The 25317-nt window shown below is 42.6% G+C and overlaps 1 protein-coding gene across 2 annotated transcripts in view; it reads right to left on the bottom strand.

Annotated features, from left to right (window-relative positions):
* TPRG1 (tumor protein p63 regulated 1) overlaps positions 1-25317 on the bottom strand; it is a 223152-nt gene that overhangs the window by 166293 nt on the left and 31542 nt on the right. Inside the window, exon 1 of one of the 2 annotated variants that reach the window (XM_045502613.1) lies at positions 7409-7510. The exons of the other annotated variant lie outside the window; for it this stretch is intronic. The gene's annotated coding sequence lies outside the window, so the exon portion shown is untranslated. Of the gene's footprint in view, positions 1-7408; positions 7511-25317 lie in introns of those variants that run through there. 2 annotated transcript variants of the gene reach the window in all.

The raw sequence follows: 25317 nt of genomic DNA on the forward strand, positions 1-25317 counted from the left end.
ATTGGACCAGGAAGTGACCATGGCCCAAGGGTTGCCAAAATATAGGCTAATCAGCAACTACAGCATAACTTAAAGGAAAATTGTACCCAACTAGGGGCTATGGTAATTAACCACAGCAATCGGAACATGCTTCTTCAGATTTTACAATATGGAGTAAATGGTACAGCCTGGTAGAAGGAAGAAAAAAGATTCTAAGGGAAGCAGAAACTGACAGAGTAGCTGAGATGCACTGAAGTTGAAGTACAGAATAAAGCTCATGGTCTCTGGCTTCCACAGTCCCTAGAGCAGATCCAGGTAGATATGTTGGATCCAGACCACCTTCCCATTCTAGGTGCTGTGAGGCCTGATGGTTAAGTCACAGGCCTGTTTGCATAGGAGTATGTCCTTAAAATAAACCCTCTATTGCCTGATTTAACTTGAGTTTCCCTTTCTCACACCTAAGTTTGCTTAACACCCTCCATAACAAGGTACCAAGTAATATCCCATTCCAAAGCCCTCTGCAATGCCATGGTTTTAGCTTTATTTAGGATCAGATTTGTCTCTGCAGGATACACCTCCAAAGTGCTTAGATTTGTAGTGGAAGACATCAGCTCTTTTCCCAACTCAGATCCACTCTTTCTGTATTAGTGAGTTCCTAATAATAGTGCGCTTTAAAATTGCAAAGCCCGTTTGCTTTTCTGAATGCCTGTGCTTATTCAACCCCAAGGACAAGTAGTACTAAGGGACTCACTTTGGAGATATGCTTGCCATTTTAATTGTTTGTGCAGATCTTTCCACAGATATCTTTAGAAGAGAATGGGAGCCAACACTGGACTTATATTAATTGAAAATTAGTTGGCAATTTCAATCAAAAGATTAGGGCTTTTTTGGCACCAGAGACAAAACCAAAGAAATCCCAGGCAGTGTCAGAGACAAGAGGTCTTTGGGAGTCAATTCCCTTATCTCACAGATGGGAAAACCGAGGCCCTGAGATGAGTGGCTTGCTCAGGGTCACATACACAGGAACTGGGAATGTCAGGGCTACAGAACAGATATCATAACATCCAGCCTGGACCCTCTCCAGTAATATCCTTTCATCCATGCCCTCAGGGAGATAAGGAGCTGACTGAACAACCCAGGCACTAACTACATGGGTAGCAATGCATTCTGTTTACCATTTTGTTGATTTTTTTATTAAAAATGACTCCAAGAAAAAATGTGACCACCTCACTGAGGCCCCAAATATCTTCAAATCCAGATGGGTCCTGATAAATATATTGAAAATCCATTGAAAAATAGTTACTGGTTATGTGCTATAAGCCAGGTCCCAAGCCAAGCACGGAAGGTTTCCTCTTTTAAGGAGTTCAAGCTTTAATGAAGGAAGACAAGTGTAGAAACCAACAGTTACGACTGAAAGAGGTAAGTGAACAGAAGGTAGCCATACAAAGTCTACAAAGCGTACAAAGACACTCCTGCCTTTCTGCTCTTTATTAAAAGTCAGTAGGCTAAGCTACATTTCCATTTTCTCTAATAAAACATAGAATAGCCCCAACCCATTCATTCTAAAGTGTGATATTCATTCAGCTAATGGTTATTGAACTTGGCACTGGGAACATAAAAGGACACTGGTCAGTGTGCCCTCAGGAAAATAACAATTAACCTAAGTAATGCAGGCAAGAATCAATGCTAAAGTAGTTGTTCAACCGTGTGGAAATGCTGTGTACATAATCAAGTACTGGGAAAGTCTCTGAGTGAAAGTTAACATCTTTTTTGTGAAGGCCTCTAAGAAAAGGTGGGGGCTTGAGTTGGAAAGATGTGGCGGATGTCAGCTGCCAGATGGCAAGAAGGAGGCAGTTCCGGACTCAGGACTGAAACAGAGAAGTTAGTGTGGGAAAGTGAGAGCAAATTGACCCCATCACACAGAGAGAGTAGGCAAGGCGTGAGGGAAGACAGGGGGCATGAGAAGGAGTTAGAGGAAATGCTGTTGGGGGGTGGGGGGTGGAATTTGCGTTTTATATCAGAAAGCGTGGATCTGAAAGGGCAGGCAGATAACCACATTGACGGAACAAAGCACACTTGGCCATCCAGCCACTCCTGACCGGGTCTTGGATGAAAATCTCTCTCCCTGTGGCAGATTCCATCTAGAGGCTGCACATCTTCACAGAATAGGAAGACTGCAGATCTTGATCATTCAGACACTCCTAAGAAGGCTATTTAATGCTTTCCCAGAGTGCCCTTCTTGGAATGAAAGCAGCAAATTGCATGCTGTTGTGTTACTTAGTGTTAAAGGATTCCTTCTCAACACTCCATCACAGGTGATCTGTGGGTTGAAGATGGCAGGTATGCCGTAGACACTGAATGTGAATTAATACTGTAAGCAGCAGACAAGTGATGCTTACTAGGCAATGCGGAGATGGCTGGTCTCTATCCACCCTCCCTATATTTGACCTCCAGCAATATAAAGTTGGGGGCCAGGGACCGGGTGACCTGGGGATACACACTGTGTGTTCAGGAAAGTTAATTTACCCATAAGATGGGGTTACCATAAAATGGGGTCTCCAGGACTGGAAGCAGTTCTACCAAAAGGGGTTAAAAAGATGTTAATTGAAAAAGATTACATCCTATATGATTCCAACATACGACATTTGGGAAAAGGCAAAACTATGGAGACCGTAAAAAAGTCAGTTGTTGCTAGGGAGTGGAGGGACAGGATGACGAGATGGAACTCAGAGGAGTTTTAGGGCAGTGAATATATTCCGTATGATACTTTACCAATGGATACCTGCCGTTATACACTTGCCCAAACCCACAGAATACACAACATGGAGAGTCAACCCTAATGTAAACTATGGAGGGTGGGTGATAATGATGTGCCAATGTAATATCATCAAGTGTCACAAATGCATTCCTGTGGTAGGGGATGTGGATAATGGGAGAGGCTGTGCATGGGTGGGATCATGGGATGCATGCACTCCCTCTGTACCTTCCTCTCAATTTTGCTGTGAACAGAACTGCTCTAAAAAATAAAGTCTTGTCAAAAATAGAAAAATAAATAACATGAGTTTTAATCAATTAATCAAAAGGAAATGAGAAGAACACCCATGTACATAGGAGGGACAGGATGTGTTTACCCCTAAAACCAGAGCAGGGATGGTCAGGTGAGGAAGGAATCCTGCACAGTGGTAGGTGTCAAAGCAGGTTCTGTCTAAAAGCACCCACATGCGCATGGGAAGGGAGAATGGAAGGGAGACAATTCCTTGGGCACTGGAGGCTCACTTCTGCTTCCATCAGACTAGTTATGGCTTCACCTATTTCCCATAATGAGTTTCCACAGAAGAAGATTTTGAATAATGAGAAGGTTCAAAATGAATGAAAGCATGTGTACAGACACTTTACCATCAAAATCTGATCCCATCATTTCTCTGCGAACTAATCTTGAGTGAACTTGTTGCACTGGCCAGGCAGCCAATGCCCTTCAGGGGCTGGCTTCAACCTTCTTCCGGTTTTTGTCTACAGCTTCCTTCCCACGTTCCTTACTTACTGGCCAGACTAACAATTTACACCTCGTACTTGCCTGCGCCATTCCTGTGTTCCTGTTTCTGCTGGTAATGTTAACTATAAGGCATGCTTCAAGACTCAGCCCAAAGGAGTCTTCGGAACCCCCAGAGAGGGGTCTTCTGTTTTGGTAACGCTTGGTAACTTTGCCCTAAAATAGTGCTTGTTAAGTTATAATGACGTGGTGACATGTTAATTTCTGCCATTAGACTGGGAGCCCTTCAAGGGCAGCAACCATGTTTTGTTCATTGCTGCTTTGTTAACCAACTAGGGGAGTGCCTGGCCCTTTCAAGGGTTTGTGGACTGAACTTTCTCACTCAAGCTGCAGTGACCAGTAGTGCCCACCAGATGGCAGTGTGTGGACATTTTTCCCTTACCAATCAGAAGGGAGTGGAAGGGTTTATAGCAAGTTGACTTTAATTTCCGTCCTTGCAGACGGACAAATCTCTGCAGACATCGGGACTTTTGACTGGGCAGTAGAATTCACACTGCTGAATCGGACCCTCGGGCAACCATTGGATTCCCTAGATCTCGCTGCTTTCTGAAAACATTCCTCCTCCCTTAGGCTGAGAAAAGCTCATACTATTTTGTATTCTAGGACAGAGAAACTTGGATTTGAGTTTAATCGTGAAAGGCGCAAAGTGACCATCTTTTCAGCGCTAGGAGAAAATGGCTACCACCACCCACTGATTGCTGCCATCCGTTGAGGTTCCTCAACCTGCTGCCCACACCCATCTGCCAGAACCAGACAGCAAGCCAAAGTCAGAACACGTTGGCTTATTTTGAAGGTTGGGTCTTCCTGGGTTCCTGCCCCCTTCTCACTTAAGAGCAGGCCAGTCAGGCCAGGAGACTACAGGTGCCCTAAGCATAGAGCCCTGGCCTCCTTACCTGTGAACCCTGTGTTCAACTGTGGAGCTCCTCATAAATAAAGAGTACCCAAGTGGAAGATACCTCCAGTCCAAATGAAAAATGGACAAAAATCTCAAAGCACTTCCCAGACTAGAAAAGCCCAAAGACGAGAGGGCCTTACCTTTCTACTTCTTTCTGTGTCTCTCTGTTCACTCCAGTCAGGCAGTGCAGGTGCTCTCCCCTCTTGGTACTTTGTAATCTGCATCGTCTCCACCACTGTCCACGATGCCCTAATTTCTCCAACCTTGTCCTATTCCCATGGACTTCTTTCTTCACTGCTAGAGAAGTGGAAGAACCAGCAACAAGATCCTAACGACCTCTACTTCTTTTAAGCAAACAAGGCAGTCTTAGTTCTAAGGGCATCTAACTCTGTTCCCCCCTCCCCACAAGGCAAAATGCTTTGTTCGATAAATAGGAGATTGGTTAAGCCACAGGCTCTGGAGTCAGCAGCAGACGTGGGTCAAATTCTGGTTCTGTCACATCCTAAATGGGGAAAGTGTTTACATACCTCAGAGGGATGTTGTGCCAATGAAATCATAAGGCATGTAAAGTGTTTAGCACAGCACTGGTGCATGGGGTACGAAATACATGTTAGCAATTACTATTAGCATTAGCAGAAATTCCCTGCAGAAGGCACGGCTTCCCAGAAGTAATTCTCGGTATTATACTCAATGCAGCTTCAGAAACTTCTAAGAACCCAAACCTCTTCGTAAATCATGTCATGAGATCTGTGTTGCTTTCATTTACTTTATTCCCATTCAGTAGGACTTACTGGGTATATAAGCCGTGGCAAGCTCAGAGGAGGTTGATACAAGGATGCTTAGACACGGTCTGTCTTCTCAAGGAGCTCGCAATGCCCTCAGTAGACCCACTCACCAGCAAGTACCGTGCAGTGGGATTGGTGCTCTCACATGGGATGTATAAGATACAACAGGGAGAGGGAGCCCGAGCCCCAATACTCCTTATAAGGCATTGTAGACCTTTTGTGATCTAACACTTGCCTTCCTGGCAATGCCTATTCCCAAAATATTCGCCTTTCAAGAATGCGTTATGATGTCCCACCTCTAACCTTGGCACTGACAATTCTCTCTAAATGGAATACCTTCCTGCCTGGTAAAACTCCTACCAATCCTCCAAGTCTCTGCCTAAAGGTTGTTTCCTGTGAGGAGTCTTCTCGTCTCTGTGAAGGAGACATAGGGACTTCTTCTCCCATTGGCTGTGATCTCACTGAAGGTGCAAGCCACATACTTGTACTTTGTCCCTTAACACTTGACTCAGTGCCCAACTCAAAAGGGATATTTAGTAAAGCTGACGCAGTAATGAAAGATGCCCCGACACTCACCCCATGGGAACAGTGTTGCCTGCGGCTGAGTCACTAACAAGGAAAGCCAGCTGATCTGATAGGTTACCTGTACCCACGTCACACAGACCCATATAGGAAAGCTCCACTGCCACAGAAAGTATCCTAATGTCATCCAAAGTGTCTTTCCTTTTAACTCACACCACTTTCTTCCTAGTTTTTCTCTTTAGAACAATGCCAAATAATTGCGTCCACATTCTCTTCAACGTGGCAGCCCTTCGCGTATATGAAGACATCAGACAGATAGAATATCCAGAGAAGATCCTCCTTGGTGTTTATTCCCCTCGAACACATACAGTTAATCAAACCATCATTAACATACATTTTTAAAGCCCCTAACACATGCCGAGTACTTCTTAGAAGCTTCGTGTATCATAAATTTAATCCTGCTACCTCGACCATTACCCACACACACATACCTTAAGTTTTGACTTGCTTCATCATGTTGGTTTCAGCCCTGTGTTCTAGAAGCTCTAGATCATTTTAGAGTTCAGTCCTGTATTACTATTATTAATAGTGCATTAATTGAAACATGTGCCAAGCATAATACTGGGCCTCTTTTTAAATTCTCATATTGAACTGAAAAGGAAAACAATCATATTGCTTCTTTAACAGGTTTGAGGCTGAACAGTCAGAGAGATCAAGCCCTGTTCCTTATCACCTTCCTAATAGGTGTCAGAGGCAAAAGCCCAGGTCAGCTCAGCCTCCCTGCAAGGCCAGCTTCCTTTCCTCTATCCCATGCCCTCTCTTTGTGTCAGTCCACAGTGTTTGCTTTTCATCTGAGTCCGGCGTCTTCTGAAGATTTGGACATTCCTCCTTCTAGTTAACGTTTCAGGTCATTAATAAAAAGTATTGAGCAGGAAAAAGGCTTTGGTCCTTGCCAGAGACCTCTTTCTAGCTTACACAGAGGTGTTTAGCAATCCCTAAGAGCCACTTGTGTTAACCAACTGTGCAACCGGTGACTATGACACGATCCTGCTCATATCTGACCACCTTATGTATAATCACATCACGGGAGGTCAGGTTAAGTCCATTGCTGAAATGGACCAATTTACCAATTTAGTGGCACAATAAGAAAAGGAAATGTGGCCTGTCTAGCGTGACCTGTTTGTGGTAAACGTGCATTACCTTCTAGTGATGGGTTCATTTTCTTTAAACTGCCCACAAGTCAGCTGTGTAATGATCGGTTCCAAAATTTCAGCAGGCACCTAGACAAAACTCATACAATTTCCTGTCTTTGATGCTTATTCCTATGGTAAGATACAAAGTAAACCCCTTAATTAAGAGGGGAGAACTTTACGAACTTGCCCATATTATCTGTTCTATTGAAAAGCAACCCCACTCACACCCCCAGTTGCATTCCAGTGCTCAGCTTGGCAGCAAAACCTTCCATTTCTTTGTTTTGGAGTGTGACCTCACCTCTATATTCCACATATCTTTTCTTCTTCATTGCCTATATAGTCAGGAAGGCACCAATCCCACTGAGCCAACCTGGCAGAGTGGTTGGCTAAATATTCTTAACCCCAAAATTAAAGATTAAAACCTCTTCAAAATTGTGAGAACAAATGGTTGCCTATGAGGCAGATGGATCTGAAGTCAGCTTACAGGAAACTGCTTTCTTCCATGACTGTGTTAAATCCAGAGGACATAGATGGTGTCTGCTTATCATCATTGTATTCACAGAGCCGGGAACGTGGTAAGTGCTCAGAAGTATTTGTTATAGAAAACGGGGAGAAGATGGGAATGAAGATATGTATACCTTCAGGAGAGGAAACTCAAAGATTTTTTTCTTCATGTTTGTTTGTTTGCTTGTTTATTTATTTTTGATAGAGAGAGAGAAAGAGAGCACAAGCCATGGAGGGACAGAGAGAGAAGAGACAGAGAACCCAAAGCAGGTTCCAGGCTCTGAGCCGTCAGCATGTAGCCTGATGCAGGGCTCGAACTCACGAGCTGTGAGATCATGACCTTAGCCAAAGTTGGACACTTAGCTGACTGAGCCACCCAGGTGCCCCTCAAAGTTTTAAATTCATATTAAAACATGTATGATTGACATGAGAACCTTTATAGAAAACAGATCTGGTCAGAAGACTATGGGAAGAATTCCTGAAGATTCCTACAGGAGACTGGGAAAGCCACAGAGAGGTGTAAGACAAGAGAAAAGCAGAAGGGATATGGGGCTGCCTGGAAGTAATGGAATAAGCCATGATGTTGGACACAGAGGTCTAAGGTTAAGTCTCTGATGTCCCCCTATTAGATGTTTGCCATTGAATAAATGTCACACCTTCACAGAACCCCATTTCCTAACTGATGTAACAAATACAAGAAGCCGCATCTCACGGGAGAGCTGTGAGCAGCAACTATGGTAAAGAATATAAAAGCACATTATCAACTCAACGTCACCTACACCTAAATCTGCATTGGAGTCACCTTGAATAGAAGACCCGAATAGAAGAGCACTGGATTACCAGAACACATTTAGGATGGCTAAAAGTCTGCTTCCTAAATGTGGACTCGGGCAAACTTGAAATGTTTCTGACTTCAGAAAAACGCTGACCTCCACCAGGTAGGTAGAGAAGACAGCGCTGATGCAGTTTCAGAGCAGCTGAGAGATGAAGCCATACAGATATTCATCCAGCACCGGGTTCTCTCTCATCAGCTAAACCTCAGCACATCCCAAATGGAATGTATGATCTTCTGCAGAGAACCAATCATCCCCATTTCTGGTACTGACAGAACAGTATCTCCAGCCAGTTGGGCGTGAAATCTGGGTCTTTATGCCAACTCCCCCACCACTCTAAGGGGAGGCAAGGGACGGACAGCCCAGAGCTATCATTCCTGAGAAATCCTTGAACTGCTCCGAGCCCCAGTATTTTCATCTGTCAAATGGAGATGGTACCACAGGCCCCACTTCATTTCGGCATTTTATGAGAATCAACAGATTGATGTAAAAGCTTTTGAAAACTGTAGGATGCTATTTAAAAAATAGATGGCCTTAATAATTGCAGCGTTATAGGACTAAAGCTGGACAACTGCCCTTGTCTATCCTGTACATAGAAGATGAAGTCTAAATATCTCATATTAAATGTCACCAAGAGGTATTGGTTCAAAGAAGTGTGGCTACCACTTGTATAATTGTTCTACTTGTTCTCTAGCTAAATAGCTTAAATCTACGGAGTTCTGATGCTAAAGAAATTAAGAAAATCATCACCACATTAAAGGTGCAAAAAAAAATGTTTTTTAAATACATTAATGAGATGGTGGGAAGTGGACTGACATTAAAGTAGGTTTGCAAGTGTTTGGTTTCTCTAATTAAATGGAGCTAATGAGTTTCTCCACTGAGCCCGAGCGCTGGGCTAAACAGTCTAACAAGCCTCGGATTCTGTGATCTCAATAAGGGACGGCCAACTGGCAGCTGAAAATACCTGTGTCATGGTGTGATTCATCTCTCACATCTTTGAGTGAAACCTTCCCATCAGAATGCAGGAGCAGGCACTGCAGGGGGTTGAAGTTAGATCATCTAGGGTTTTCAGAAGCCATTCGAGGGACCTTAGCACCATGTCACTATGAGGTACAGAGAATCTCAAAGTAGAAGCCACCACAGATCACAAATCAGAGCTGGGAACAAATTGGCAAAAAGAAGATGGAATTTAATTTAACCAACAATAATTGAGCATGGAGGTAGGGAGTGGGGTACAGAGGTACAAAAGGCAAGCCACCACCGTCCTTGTAAAGCTTACAAACAATTTTGGGAGATAGATATACCAAATAAAAAGACAATTTAGAACATTTTCAGTGTTTCCCTGGTATCTCCAGATGGCATCAATCCTTGACATAGTTGATGAAGCCATTTATGACATATCCCAACTTCCCTCTCCATTTCTGGCCATGTCCTAAACTTCTCATCCACACACAAGGAGCATGGATGGAGATTCTCTAAGCCTAGTATGTCTTCTTGGGTACCCATCCCTTTGTGTGGGCGGTCCCTTCTGCCTGGGAGGCTTCGTCTTTCCCTCTGGACACGGCCAACTGTCCTTTGTAGGGCCATGTGGGCGGTGAAGCCCTTCTTATGGCTCCATTTCTCCCAATTTTCAGACTCTAAACTCATTCCCTCTTACGGATCTTGGCAATACTGTCTCTCTCGCTTGTATCCCGAGTCATTTCTCAGGTCTCCAACACAACTTAGAGAAGCATTCCTTGATACCTCACCCACACCTAAATCAGGGCATCATCTAATTTTCTACCAGAACCCTCTTCTCTTCCTTCATAACACTTATCTCAGCTTTTAAGTAGGAAACAAATGGTATTTATTTGTATGTACTCATCTAAAGTACACACACACACAAATGCTCAAGACTATAACTGATAAATTTCAAGGGCTGTTTTGTTCTTCATTGAAGATTCCAGCACATACTGGTACTCAATCAGTATTTGTTGAACAAATTCTTCCCTCAAAATTCTTAGAGCACGTTGTAAAACCTTTAAATGTAACACTTATTCCATAGTAACACAATTGCTTATTGGCACCTCTCTATTTTTGAGCTAATCAAATCTGGGTGAGGCAGCCCCCAGAACATCCTGTATTTGGCAGTATGATAGATCTTATCACCCTGTATTTTAATTAGTGTCCATCTGTCTGCCAGCCTTTTATGGCAGGAAAGGATTGTTTCCCATTATATCCCAGGTGCCTAACACTGTGTCTAGCACACAAATGGTTTTTAAGAGAATGAATGAATAAAATCTCTTTTCCTATTTTCTCCTGACCATCCAAAGTACTCTTCAAATGTTGGAAGAATATTATGTCCCAGCACTCTGGTATCTCATACACCTTCTGTGCATGTGTTTCCTACTTGGAGCACATCCAATAAAACCTATAAAACTTGAGATATACAGAATAGATGCATAACAAGGGCATTAACTTCCTTGAAAAAAAATTTTTTTTTCCTCCACAAAATGAGGCAGAGCACTGTAGGCATGAAGTTCCTCCCCCTGTTGAATTTAAAGTATTGCATGATTTACCAAAAAGTGCCACTGGCGAATTTTCCAAGGAGAGGCCTATTCTGCAAATCTTGATGTAATCTGGCAAACTGTCACTCATTTCCAGGTAGGAACGGGCTGGTACCATGCCCTCTGCAAACACTGTGCTTGGGTATGTCCATACCACACCAAGCCCAAGAACAGGGCCAAGCTATCAGAACGAGGAGTTGAACGAGAATATAAAGTGCTTGTAGGGTACAGGATAACCTCTCCAATGACCTGAGGGCAACCACCCAGTTAGACTTGTTGTGTATGTCGTAGAAGAAAGTCTCAAGGTGGGGGGTTGGTTTATTTTTAGGATAAGGAAAAACTGTGTAACAGAGCTGTTCAAAGACAATGGGCTGCCATGGCAGGGACTGACATCTCAGACCCTGGATGTGTACAAGACCAGAATAAGAGAACAATGAGGGCTGCGCGGTGGGGGATATTTAAGCATCTGATTTGGGAACGGAGAGAGGTGGAAAGAAGTAGTGAATGGTAACGGCCAACATTGATTGAGTCAGGTACTGTGCCGAGGCATTTAATTCCCCCACAACCGCCTAAATTGTGAGGGTACTCTTATTACCTTCCATTTCACCAATGCACAGACTGAGGCACACAAAGCTGAAGAGTGTGTGCCAGGTCACCAAGCTAAGGGTGACATCAGGACTCAAGCCATGGTCTATCCAACCCCAGAGCCTGTGTTTTTAACTGCAAAGACTACTAAAGTCCCATGCAAATCTGATATTCTGGGACTCTATGAACATTGAGATATCAAGAAAACAATCAACAAGCCATCTCAAATGGAACTAATGGAGCTGAGTCCTTCACCTTCTCCTTTCCCTTTGTCCTCCAATGTAATTCCTATGCTTGCGGACACGGAGCATCTAACTGGGTTTCAAGTTTACTGTGTGTTTCTGTGTATATGTGTGCATAGATCTGACAGGGCTAGCTCATTTCAAGTAACCAAGTATGTCTTTGGACAGCTCTTGTCAAGATCCAATAGAAGAGCCAATTCCAAAAATATGTTCCTTTAGTGGTTTTTTAGGGTTCTCTGCTCTGCACGGATTGACAATGTGGTAACAAGAGACATTCTGGAGACTGGATTTAATGCAACCATATGCTAGACAGAATGAGAACCCATATTGCAGCAGACCAGCCGGTACATTTCCATGTTAACAGAAGCTTGATTGCAAATTACATTTAGTCTCAACAGCTCAGTTCACTGCACACAGATGCCACGGGGGACTGTAAAGTTAGCGAGATGTGGGGGAGTACAACTAACATTTTTTTTTTTGAAAAAAAAAATCCTTCAGCTGATAGAATGCCAAGGAGCATCAGCGCTGATGCTGAAAAGAAAATGCTGCTATATTTGTTTTGCCAGGAAAGGAAAAATAATCATTGTCGCGAGTTGTTAGTCAAATTATGAATACGAGCTCGGCTGGTAATTGTCTGATAATACAAACAGTGATATTAGGGTTGTCAGAGACTGCACGCGCTGTTTGACAGCTAACATGTACGTGCTCTCCGAACGAAGAGTTGGTTCACTGATTCCAAAAGTCAGGCAGACAGAAGGGCGGCTGAGAGGAGAATGTCCCCAGGATCCTGGCCCCATGTCGAGGACTCGATCTGGGTCAGCTTCCCAAAGTGTGGTCAGCATCTGCCCCATGCAGAGGAAGATCTGTGCGGCTGTGGAAAGAACCCGATAGGGGCTGAGTTGCAGGTCTGTCTCCCCCTTACTGTGCAACCCCAGGTAAGTCATTTAACTTCTCTGGGCATCGGCTTCTCCACTTCTCAAATGGGAATGATAATTCTCGACCAGGTCCTTCACCCGCAATTAGTGCGAAAATCAGCCGAGTGCAGTGAGCACATAGTTCTCTATAAATGTTGGGGCTGTAAGTTATCTTCTTGGCTGGGTTTCTTTTTGTTCTCATTTTAAGGGCTGAGCTGAAATGATTTCTTGTCCATTTTCTTAGGGCTGGAGCAGAATTATTTCATCCAGATATAAGCACCTTTGAGTTAGAATCATATCCATCTCCTTTCTTCTGAAGGGTCTGGCCACAGGGCACCTCTCACCTACAGCCCACCCTGGCTCCTTTATCACATGCTTTCCCCCTGGGGAAGCTGGAGGCTTTCAGCAAGTCAAGTCAGGTAGGCACAGTGCCCTTCTTCTTTCCATCCCCCAGTTCTTCACACAACTGTGGTAGAGACTGTTCTCCTTGACAATATCTGCTCTCCCCTTAGGTTCTAATTCCCGGAACCCTTTGTGGTTAAGTGTGGCCATCTAGCCCGGTTCTGGCCAAAGAAACACGAGTGGGAGTGCGGTCCGCAACCTTCCAGCCTTACCTGTCAACTACCTGCACATCCGTGACCCACACTCAGTCTCTGTCTCCATCCACCAGTTGAGTGGCAAAGACAGGGCCTGAGAGAGGACAGAGCCATGCATGGAAGGCATGTGGGCCCCTGAAGCAGAACTCCCTGCAACCTGCACTGGACTACAAAGTGAATAAGGAATGAAGTCTACCATCTGAAACCCCCGTGGTTCATTGGCTGGTTGTTAAAGTAGCCAGCCTACCTTAAAATCCAAACAATCATCTATTTTAACTCACTAGGTAAAGTATGTTGTTACCAGAAACACAGCATCTCCTCAGGCATTCCCTGAACACTTTCATACCTCCAAGCCATTGCATACGTGGCGATTTTTGCCCCTGCCCCTCAGCTACAACTGCACTTGTCTCCCAAGCAGACTCCTACTTCAAGGTCCAGCTCTGAAGCACCATCCAGATGCAAGTAACTACTCTCTCCTTTGAGCCTTCACAAACTTATACATGCTTCTTATTCAATTATAGTGGAATTATGGCCTATATACATCTCCCTCCTCTTGAGGCAGGAACCCTGTCTTCTTCAAACCCTTACTATTCAATAAACAAGTCTGAGAAAGTGCCCTCTTGTCTTTTTCCTCTATTTTCATTGAGTATCCTTGGGATTAGGTGCCCTGAGGCTGTATCTCCCAGTTTAAAGATGGAGGGACACAGGGGCAAACACAAGTGCCTGCTTAACCTTAGAAGATCGCTTATTATACCTCAGGGAAAAAAAAAAAAAAAAAAAAAAAGGTCACATTCTCCTTCTTAGGCATCTACCAACCAAAGCATGCGCCTGATACTTACAAACTTGTGAAGGTAGGGGTGCTGGCCTGAGAAAACCAGGTGTAACGTGTTGTGAGCATAGAAGAGCACCCATTAATACAGGCCTCCTCCTTCTCCCTGCTCACCCCACCCCCCCTTGCCATCTCACTAGGACTCCTAGTGATCATCCTTCAAAAGGCAAGGAGCAAAGCCGTGGCCTGTCTCCTTCTCTGTCCAGCTCAGCCAACCAATCAGGGCTGCGTCTACAAACGTGGACTTCTGTTCACACTGGGACCTGGAAGCTCACAGCAAACACTTGTTGTGTAACTTAAGGACACCGTGCAGGGTTTTGTCTTTGAGGCAACAAACCATTTCAATGTTTGTTTTCCAGTGGCGACTACTGTCATTCTGTTCATGGTTTTGGTTTGGTATCTGTTCCCTCCCCCCTACTTTGAGATTTTCAGAATGAGATTTTCTTATTTTTTTTAATTTGATACTTTGGGCTTCTCTTTTTGCCACTCTGACATTCTCATTGGCATTAGCTATTTTTCGGTTAACTCCTAGAGAGTGCTCAGGGATATTCAGCGAGGCGGAATGGTGGCCAGATTAGAGGCTTGGATTGGGAATGGAAATTCCTGGTAGGTCCTCGCTTTACTACATTTCTGGGATAAATCATTTCACCCTAGTCTCTTTGTCTCTAAAATAGGGAAAAATATATGAATTCTGTCCCTCTAGACCATCAGCAGGGATTATGTCCCTTTTGTTCAACTGTATCCCTACCCCTATCCCAGCACATGGTATATTGTCGACCTTCGATAAAGATTGTTGAGTGAGTGACTGACTGTCGTGAAGACCAAATAAGGTATGCATGGACTGTCCCCAAACTGAAAAATGACTTACTATTTTGAGATACTGGAGATTGCATGGCAAATATATTTCACATATACATAATACCATTTGTGTGGCCCAGGGTTGCAATTCAAATGGGAGGCAGGGCAGAGAGGCAACTGCTGTCTTAACAGAGAGGAAGAAAGGAGAAGGCAGTGTAGGTTAGAGGCCATCAGAATGTTTCTAGGTAGAAAAGAGTTACCAGTAAGATAGGAACCTTATGCTCACTTGTTATAACACAAGTTTTATTGGCTGGCCAAGAACACTGGCATCTAGAGTTGGATAAGAATTTTCCCAAAGAGTCACTATTTTCTAATATTTTTTGTATTTATTTACAATCAGGCTAAACCTGAAAAATGACTTAAGGCAGAATTTGTCAAAACAGACCATCACAGCTGACATTTAAGCCAAATTTAAGTCAAATCTCCCATCTCATAGAAAAGAGACTTGGGGAAATTATGTGTCCAAGGTAACTCAGCTAATGGGATATTCAGTGCTAGTCACATCCTTAACACAGCTTTCTGAACCATACGTTCCTAGAGACACTAAGAACACTGGCCTATGTCAAGAAAGAAGAGTAAAACAGCCCCCCCCCCACACACACACAAAACAAAAACAAAAAACAAAACAACAAGAGCAAAAGTAGAAATACTTCCTGAATTCTCTGTGGCTCTTTATCCCCTGGTTCCAGCTCCGTTCCAGACCTAGCTATTTCCTTGCCCTTTGATTCTGATACCCCTACATCTTTAAAATAAGTATCTCTTTGTAGTGCAGCTAGCAGAGTTGGTTTTGTTCAGGGGACCCAGGAGTCTTTAGCAATCCAGCTACTATTAGTTCCTGGAGGGAATCAGGTGTCCCCCAGCTTCTACCACAATGCCTTGCACAGAGTAGGTGCTCAGTAAAGGTAGGATATTGATACGGAAGCTTTAGGAATCATCCCTAATATCTGTTCTCCAGCAGTGGCTCTCCTTCCTCAGATATCCTCCCCCATAGGGATCTTGTACTGTAATTGCCAATATACTTGCCCTATCTTGCTTTCTAAACCCAGCATAATCCCCACCGGTTCCCATTTAGAGCCAGGTAGTAATAGGGGAGGCAAAGAGGTTAGAGACCACTATACTAGACTTGTAAGCTTGTTTATTGCATCAAGTTCATGAAGCATCAACCTTAAGTTGCTCAACCATTGGTGAAGGAAGTAAAAGAGAACAAAATCATCATTCTAGTCTTGTGACAGAAAGATGAATAAAATATAGTTCCCAGCCTTTAAGGAGTTTATAATGTATTGGGAGATAGACACAAACACACACAACCAGAATACAATTTAAATATTATAATAGATTCAAGTATAGAATCCTCAGAGAGCTCAGGGGTTATCCTGGGACATCAGATCAAAGGCAGCTTCAGAGAATAGGAGACATTTGAATTGGACCATGAAACATGCGTAGGATTTCCCCAGATGGCAAGAGTCAGGAAGAAGGGCATTCTAAGAAATGGAAATAACAAGTGCAGAGACAAAGAGGGGTGGACAGATGTGACAATGGTAAGGGACTATAATTCATCTGGAACGACTAGACTAGCATTGCCCAGAATGTACGTACCCTGGAAACAAAAGTCCATGGTTAATAAGTTTGGGAAATGCATCCTTTATTCGCACTTACAAATTTAAAATGCATATTTACCTATCAAATCCTCTGAGAAATCAGTGAGGAGGCTACATGGATAGTCCTGGGAAATATGGCAGAGGTCCTGAAAAGGGAGAGTGGAAGGGAGTTCAAAGGGGAATACGTGAAACAGAGATTGCAGAGGGAACATTATCAGGACTTTATTAAATGCAGAAGAGGAATGGACTTGAAAGGACCAGTTTTAACTTGTTGGACTGAATGGAAGGCAATGGGCTTTGAGAAGAAAAGAGAAGTATTTCGGGGAAGATAACATAGGTTTGGCTTCAGTCATGTTGAATGTGAGCTGACCATAAACAATCACATGAAGATGTTCCCAGATGGATGACAATACAGGTCTAGGTTACAGAAGTGATGTAGTCATTTAAGAAGTTGCCGAACAACCATTAGAACCATTTTACAAAATATCTACCCCTGTACAGGGCATTGGATTGAATGAACTCCAAAGTCCTTTTGGCCCAGAGCTAGTATGATTTTACGGCTTACAGGGACCCATGCTGCATCTTGAAGATGGTCCAGCCTCTGCCTGCAGACCACATCCAAGTGTGTAACCTCTTACAGTGGGTCACAGAAGCAATGACTGCGAAAAGAAGCTTGACATGTGCACAAATCCCAGTGAAAGGAAGTGTTTTGTTCCATTTTGTTTGTTATTTAATGATTTTATTTTTTAATTTATTTTTTTTAACATTTATTCGTTTTTTGAGAGGCAGGTGAGGGAAGGACAGAGAGAGGTGGGGACACAGAGTCTGAAGCAGGCTCCAGTCTCTGAGCTGTCAGCACAGAGCTCTATGCAGGGCTCAAACTCACAAACTATGAGATCATGACCTGAGCCGATGTCAGATGCTTAACTGACTGAGCCACCCAGGCACCCCTATTTGTTTTACTTTACATTTTTTCTTAATGTTTATTTTTGTGAGAGAGTCTGAGCTCTAGCAGGGGAAGGGCAGAGAGAGATAGGGAGACACAGAATTCGAAGCAGGCTCCAGGCTCCGAGCTGTCAGCACAGAGCCCCACACAGGGCTCAAACTCACAGATCGTGAGATCGTGACCTGAGGTCAGACATTTAACTGACTGAGCCACCCAGGCACCTCAAAGATTTTATTTTTAACTAACCTCTACACCCAAGATGGGGCTCAAACTCATAACCCTAAGAACAAGGGTCATATGCTAGAAGTGGTTTTTCTGTTTGTGTGTGTGTGTGTGTGTGTGTGTGTGTGTGTGTGTGTGTGTTTACATGTATTTATTTTGAGAGAGAGCAGAAGCAGGTGGGGGGCACAGAAAGGAGAGAAAGAATCCCAAGCAGGATCCATGCTGTCAGCACAGAGCCTGATGAGGGGCTTGAACTCATGAACTGTGAGATCATGACCTGAGCTGATATCAAGAGTCGGACGCTTAACACACTGAGCCACCCAAGTACCCAGGAAGTGGTTTTTAAAGAAAGGTCTTTCACAAGTAAAACTTTGCAGTGACTCTGGTAAAATGGTCCCCTTTCTTTTGGCCTGGTTATCACTGAGGAGAAACACTAGAAATACAGGATATTTCAAGAACAATCATGGAAGTTGAGCATGTTCCTTGCAATGTACTTCACTGACCCTTTCTAGGGATCAGCACAGCCTGGGAGAACAAAGAGAGCACTGGGCTGGGAGTCAGGTAGCCAGGGTTCTAGTTTTGACCACATCATTAAGTCACAGTATGTCCTTGTGAAACTAACCTACCTTCCATGTGTCTCTATGCCTTTATCTACACATTGATAAAATACATTTAAATAATGATACCTGTACAGCTTATCCCAAGTTATCAGGAAGGTTCAACGATATGAGTTTGTTTTGTGAGAGATAACATTAGTAATGGAGACTACTTATCTAGATATACATTCTAAACTATTGGAGCTACAAGGGGCCCTGGGCACTGAATAACACAACATGCCTATTTTGCAGATGGGAAACCAAGGCCAAGAGAGATCAGATGATTTACCCAAGGTCAGAAAGACAGCAAGGCCAAACCAGCAGTTAGGTGGGTTCTCTTTCATCCAAGCACCACTGCCTTCTAGAGACTGAGAGCTGATACCATGGCACGAATGAAATCATAGGCTGGAAAGAAAATATGGTTGAATATGTAGTATTCAGAACTCCAATCAGCAAATAAAGCCTACAGTGTCAGTAAAACTATCTGTCCCATATTCCTATCATGGGCAATCTTCCTTTGTTTGTGTCAAACTGAGTTGGCCACAGCTGAGTCTTCCTGACCCCTTAGTTCAATGATTTAACACACACTATGATGGTGAACATTTTTATATTGATATCCTCACTGACTGAATTAGAAGTTCGGACATATTCATTCCACTGTTTCCTATAGAGCTCCTTTCTACCCCAGAGGGAATGACCTAGGTGGGGAGCAATGAGCTGGTTTTACTCACAACACTTCTGACACCAAATGTGTGTAGGAGGGTTCCCACACCAACTGATTCTCCAGCTGTCTGGCACTAATGACCCAGAATTAGGGCAGGTCCCACAGGTTAAGAACTCATTTACACAAGACTGTCCCCACTTCAGATGCCAATCTTAATGCCTGTACTTCTGAATAACTAGCTATAAATTCAGAGGTTCCCACAGCCCTCTCCTTGGTATGATAATTTGCTAGAATATCTCAAAGAACTCAGGAGACCGTTTCAGTATTACAGACTTATTATAAAGGATATAAATCAGGAACAACCAAGTGGAAGAGATGTATAGGGGAAGAAGCATGGAACTTCCATGCCGTCTGGATATACATGTTACCTCCCCAGACCTCTAAGTGTTCATCAACCCAGAAGCTCACTGAACCCCATGTTTAGGGGCTTGTGGAGGTTTTACTACATTGCCATGGTTGATTAACACATTGGCCATTGGTGGTCAGCTCAAGCTCCAGCTACCCCTACCTGCCCCTCTCCAGAAGTTGGGAGATGGGACTGAAAGTTTCAGCCCTCTAATCACATCTCGGTCTTTCCAGGGGCAAGCCCCCACACCGAAGCTATCAAGGGACCCCTGGCCACCAGTAATCTCATTAGAAAAAAAAAGATAACCTATCACTCAGGAAATTATAAGGGATTTACAGGAGCTCTGTGTTAGAAAAGCAAAATATGCTCTTATCACCCCTATCACTCAAGAAATTACAAGGGTTTTAAGAGCTCCATGCCAAGAACCAGAGACAAAGACAAATATATATTTCTTATTATGCCAACAGGGCTCATGATTTTTTTCTTTCCTGAACTGTGGCAAGAGTCCCTAACTGATCTTCCTGGATCTCACTTCTCCATCTTTTCTTCCCTACAGTGGCAGTGTTATCTTCCTACAGTGTCCCCGCTTCTTCCCCTCCCCATCCCCACGGCATACAGCACAAGGCCCTAAATTTCATCTTGGAATTCAAACCCCTTCCAGCTCTGGTCCCAATCTGTCTTTCAAGCTTGAGGTCTTCTATTCCCTTACTATACACTACGCACGAAGCTCAACCTGCACTCGCTGCTAAATCCTGAATACACACATACGTCTTCTTCACACCAGTCTTTCAATCCAGCAGACCATTCACGAAGGTCCACTGCCAGTGCCTTCACACTCCCATGGTCTTATATTTTTCCTGTTCTCAGCACATTATCTCCTTTCACAATACAGTGATGAGTGTACTTGTCCACTTCCTCATTAGATGGTCCTCATGTCAATTCATCTCCCCATCCCCCACAGTGCTCAGCTCAGTACCCAGAACCTAAGTCTCAGAAAGATAACTTCTATTATTTGAAGAAAAATAAATATGTACAATATGCCAGAAGTGAAGGCCACCGTACTGAAAGACAAAACAAAACAAAAACCAGTGCTGACCAAAAATGGCAGAATTTCTGTGCATCTTCAAATCAGAGTTGGTAGCTAGTTCTCTGAAGAAGCACTTGGAAAAATTGTTTTACCTGTTCCCCTTCTTGTACATTCAGTTGCCTAAGTTGCTTTGAAGTCTGTAAGATGGCCAACATCTCCAATCAGAGCAGTGTTTCCTTTCCAGACAGGAAGACTGCCGCTAAGTAGAGAAGCCACGCTTGTTTTTGCGGTCTGGGCTGCGACAATGACTCATCCAGTAAAGCCAGAGGCTGTCTATTTTGATCTCTCTATGTTCAGAGTCTATTTACGGTTGTAATTTTCTTTCTTTCTCTTTCTCCCTTTCCACCCCTGGTGACTTATCGGAATGGTCACACGCATTTGACAAACGGAACCTGTATAAGGAGGGAGAGGAGCATGATTGAACATGCTTTCAGTTAAAGCCCACGAATGAATGCTTGTGTTTACAGCTCTGATGATAGGGTTCCGGTAATGACTTGGCCTTTTTCTCCTTGATTGAATATTCCCCTGGGCCTGCCAGTCTGGGTTCCTGTTATTTAATGAGGACATTGGAGCACAACCTCAAGATGTCTGCAGAAATGACCTTTTCTTTGGGCTCATTCCAAATGCAAAGAAAAGTAGAGCCCAAGTTAGACAGGGTGCTTCTGGAATACAGCTTTGGAATTCACTTTTTCCCTCTGAAGCTCAGAAGCCTGGAATCACACACTATCAGAGCCAGAGTGAACCATAGAGGTGATCTGGTTACAAGTTTTCATTCTGCAGATGGAGAAATCCAGGACCAGTTGGGAAAAAGTAAGTCACCATAAATCATACGGCAGACACAGTCACAACAAATTCAGGCTTGGAACCTGCGGCTCAGAGTTATAGTCAGTATTCTTTTGAGTGGCTGGAGATTAAAATGAATGGCTGGCTCACTCTCAAAAATAGCTAAATTATGGAAAGAGCCTAAATGTCCATCAACTGACGAATGGATAAAGAAATTGTGGTTTGTATACACAATGGAATACTACGTGGCAATGAGAAAGAATCAAATATGGCCTTTTGCAGCAATGTGGATAGAACTGGAGAGTATTATGCTAAGTGAAATAAATCATACAGAGAAGGACAGATTCCATATGTTTTCACTCCTATGTGGATCCTGAGAAACTTAACAGAAGATCATGGGGGAGGGGAAGGAAAAAAATGGTTAGAGAGCGAGGGAGCCAAAACATAAGAGACTCCTAAAAACTGAGAACAAACTGAGGGTTTGTGGGGGGAGGGAGGGAGGGGTGGGTGGGTGGATGATGGGTATTGAGGAGGGCACCTGTTGGGATGAGCACTGGGTGTTTTATGGAAACCAATCTGACAATAAATTTCATATTAAAAAAAAAAAGGAAATGCAGTTGAATGTTATATCTAAATGTGCTATGGGTACGGTAGAAATTATAATCCTTCTGGGGATGAAGACTATTATCTTATATCATGGCAGTTACAAATATAGTAAACAATAAATTCATTATTATTAAAAAAATGAAAAATAAAATAAAATGAATGGCTGGCTAGATGGTTGCCTAAGTAAAGGAAACGCTTCTCTTCCTTTTTCTGTGTTACACCATGGCAGTGTTATGATCTGTTCTCCCTACGCTCAACACGTGCAACACTGGTAGCACAAGCAAAGGAATCAGGCTCTGTTAGCTCAATGTCTCACTGATCGCTTTAAAAGACAATATAGGATCAGTATAAAAGTCAGTGGTGGAGGGTCTTTACTGAGACAACCTCGATGATCCCACATTTGCCTCATTCAGTGTATTCTCCGCATTTTTGCTTCACCTGCAAAAATGGGGAATTAGCTTCCTGACTGTGAGCGTTCTTATAAAGTTTAAGTGAGAAAATATGATCAGAAAGTTCTTGGTAATATAAAGTTCTGTTTTACTTCTGAGAAGAATTATTACTATGTGATTAGACTCCTATCTATGGGGTCTTACTTTCTCCAAGGTGACAATTTTATATTCTCCTCTCAAAAGCAATCCCTTCATTCTAAATAAGAGATTGTTCAAGATAATTTTTGGCTGTAAATTTTTCAGATTTTCAATGTAGACTATTTGGAAATCTAGAAACATTTTTTTTAAAGAAAATCATTTATAACCTCATTACCTAGATATAATAACAATTAGAATCAGGTTATTATAATTTTGCCTTTTTTGAGCTTTCTTCCAGATCATTAAATATTATGTCTGTGTGTGTGTGTGTGTGTGTGTGTGTGTGTGTGTGTGGTGTGTTATATGTGCATACTATTCCAAAATCAAAATGTATCATAGTATATTTAAATGGCATAATCACTTTTTAAAAATTTATTTAAGTAATCTTTACACCCAACTTGGGGCTCAAACTCAGGACCCTGAGATCAAGAGTTGCATACTCTTCTGACAGAGCCATCTAGGTGCCCCTGGCATAATTAGTTTTTAACACTTAGGGAGTTAATTAGTGATTTCCTTAACATAACTTTAAGGATTGAATGAATCCCCAGCTAGAATTTCTCTGAGCCTTACTATGGATAGGGTGACCATATGCTCTCTTGTCCAAAACAAGACATTTTCTTTTTTTAGAGTAGAAAGTCATACTATTGATAATTATACTGTGACAAAAAGTATAAATCTAAACCATTCTGAGCAAAGTGGGTCATATGACCACTCTACTTACAGTCATAAGGAATTTTAATAATATCACTGACCAGAGGCAACATGGCATAAGGCTAAAAATACACTTTCCAGAATCACAGCATTTGGGTCCAAGATCTGGTATCCACCATTATTAGCAAAAAGTGGCATAATGGCACTAAACCTGTTTCCTCATCTCTAAAACTCAGGCTATTTACCTGAATCTCAGGCTTGTCTGCATTTGAAGAGGAATGCAAACAAAAAGCCTGCTGTAGTTGAAATAAGTTCTACTGTTGGACAATTTTTTTAATGACATTAGTGTAATGGCACTGGGCCCCCCTCGCATCAGCTTTCTTCACAAGGGTGTCCTCAACAATTCACATTCTGCCTGAATATGCAAATGGTAACTCCGATAGGAGATAAGAGAATAAACCACTGACCCACACAAGGAGAATCTATATTTGCTCCTTGTTGGATCTCATTACACTCCACACAAAAGGATAATTAGTGTTCTCTGTAAAGCTGTCCTTCAGCTTTATTGACTACTAGTTAAAATAATATGCTACAGTTTGGAAAACTTTGACCATGCTAGTCCTTTATCCTCTGATGATATTTGGGTGCTGGGATTATGCCTGTATGGTCTGTTCTGGTCACCAAAAAAGAAGTTTAAATCTTCCAGATACGATATGTAAGTTAATTTCCAATTTCCTAATGAGAAGCGTGCTTGAATCTCTGAAGCCTCACAATCCTTCCAGGCAAGAAAGAAATCATGGGCTCCAAAGGCAGTCAAATAGTTATCTTCTAGCTGGGTTCTCTCTGAATCAGGAGAAAGAGGCTATGATGCTTACAGCCCTACAAACTAAGGCAACGGGTCTTCACATATATCATGATCATTTTGTTGGAATGTTCTACACTACATAGAGCTGACCTTGCAGTGAGGACTTCATAACTGCATTATGATACACTTGTTCTTGTCATAATCATCGATGTAACCATTTTTCAGTTCGATATTCAGTTGAGAGGTTTCATTATCCCTTTTATAAAAAGTGCCTAAGTATTAATCTTTGATTTATCAGCCTCCTTTGGATTTTTTGTACATTTCTCTTTCCTTAACCGTACCTCATACGATTCCTTATATAGAAGTAAGTGATCAATACTTGTGAAATGAACAAAATTATTCCTACCTCCTTTCTACTGCACATCTGAAACAATCATAACTTTATAGCACCCCAAATTCATTCCCTTTCTCCTTCACCTGTGTTTTAGTGAAAAGAACAATATACTTGGAATTACAAAAACTGAGCTTTAATGATATTATGGGGTGAAGCTACAACTCTTTCCTACAGAAGAATTCTAATTAATTCATGTAGAAGAGACGAGGAAACTAGAAAATGACCTCTGTAACACACTAGTCATGGCAGCAAACAAGATCTACCAATAGATGCTAAAAATTGATAGGTGAAAGCTTAAGTAGTAACACGATATGTATATGGTCTCAAAGCATCTTCTCTATAAATATTTAGTAATCACAAAAGGAACAATAGTAAATTTACAGAAGAGAAACCCAGCAGATGCCATCTTTGCCAAGTGATCAAGGTTAATATCACTAATAGAACATGTCAGTATAATAATATACATGGTATGCCCCAAGAAGGACCTATCACCTCTGTAGTTTCCTCCCCAAAGCCTTTGATATAATCATGGGAAAACATCAGACAAACCAAAACTGAAGGACATTCTACAAAATAACTCACCAGTACTCTTCAAAAGCACTAAGATCATGAAAGACAAGGACATACTGGAATGATTCCAGATGGTAGGAGACTAAAGAAACATGACAGCTGCCAGTAATGTGGGGATCAGAACTGGATCCTGGGAAAGAAAAAGGACACTAGTGGGAAAAGTGGTGACATATGAATAAAGTCCTACTTTAGTGAATAGCACTGTACCAAGGTTACTTCCTTAGTTTTGATTATTGTTCTATGGCTATTTAAGGTATTAGTGTGAAGAGGAGTTGTGTGAAGGGTATACAGGGGCACTCTACTATTTTTGCAACTTTTTTGTAAGTATAGAATTATTGCAAAATAAGAAGTTTATAAAGTAACTGAGGTTGAGGGGCCCCTGGGTGGCTCAGTCGGTTAAGCATCCGTCTTTGGCTCAGGTAACGATCTGAGTGTTTGTGAGTTCGAGCTCTGCATTGGGCTCCCTGCTGATGGCATAGATCTGCTTAGGATTCTCTCTCCCTCTCTCGTTGCCCCTTCCCTGCTCATACACTCTTTCTCTAAGTAAACAAACAAACTTAAAAAAAAAGTA

The sequence above is a fragment of the Leopardus geoffroyi genome, chromosome C2 (genome assembly GCF_018350155.1).
Source record: "Leopardus geoffroyi isolate Oge1 chromosome C2, O.geoffroyi_Oge1_pat1.0, whole genome shotgun sequence".
NCBI classification, from domain to species: Eukaryota; Metazoa; Chordata; class Mammalia; order Carnivora; family Felidae; genus Leopardus; species Leopardus geoffroyi.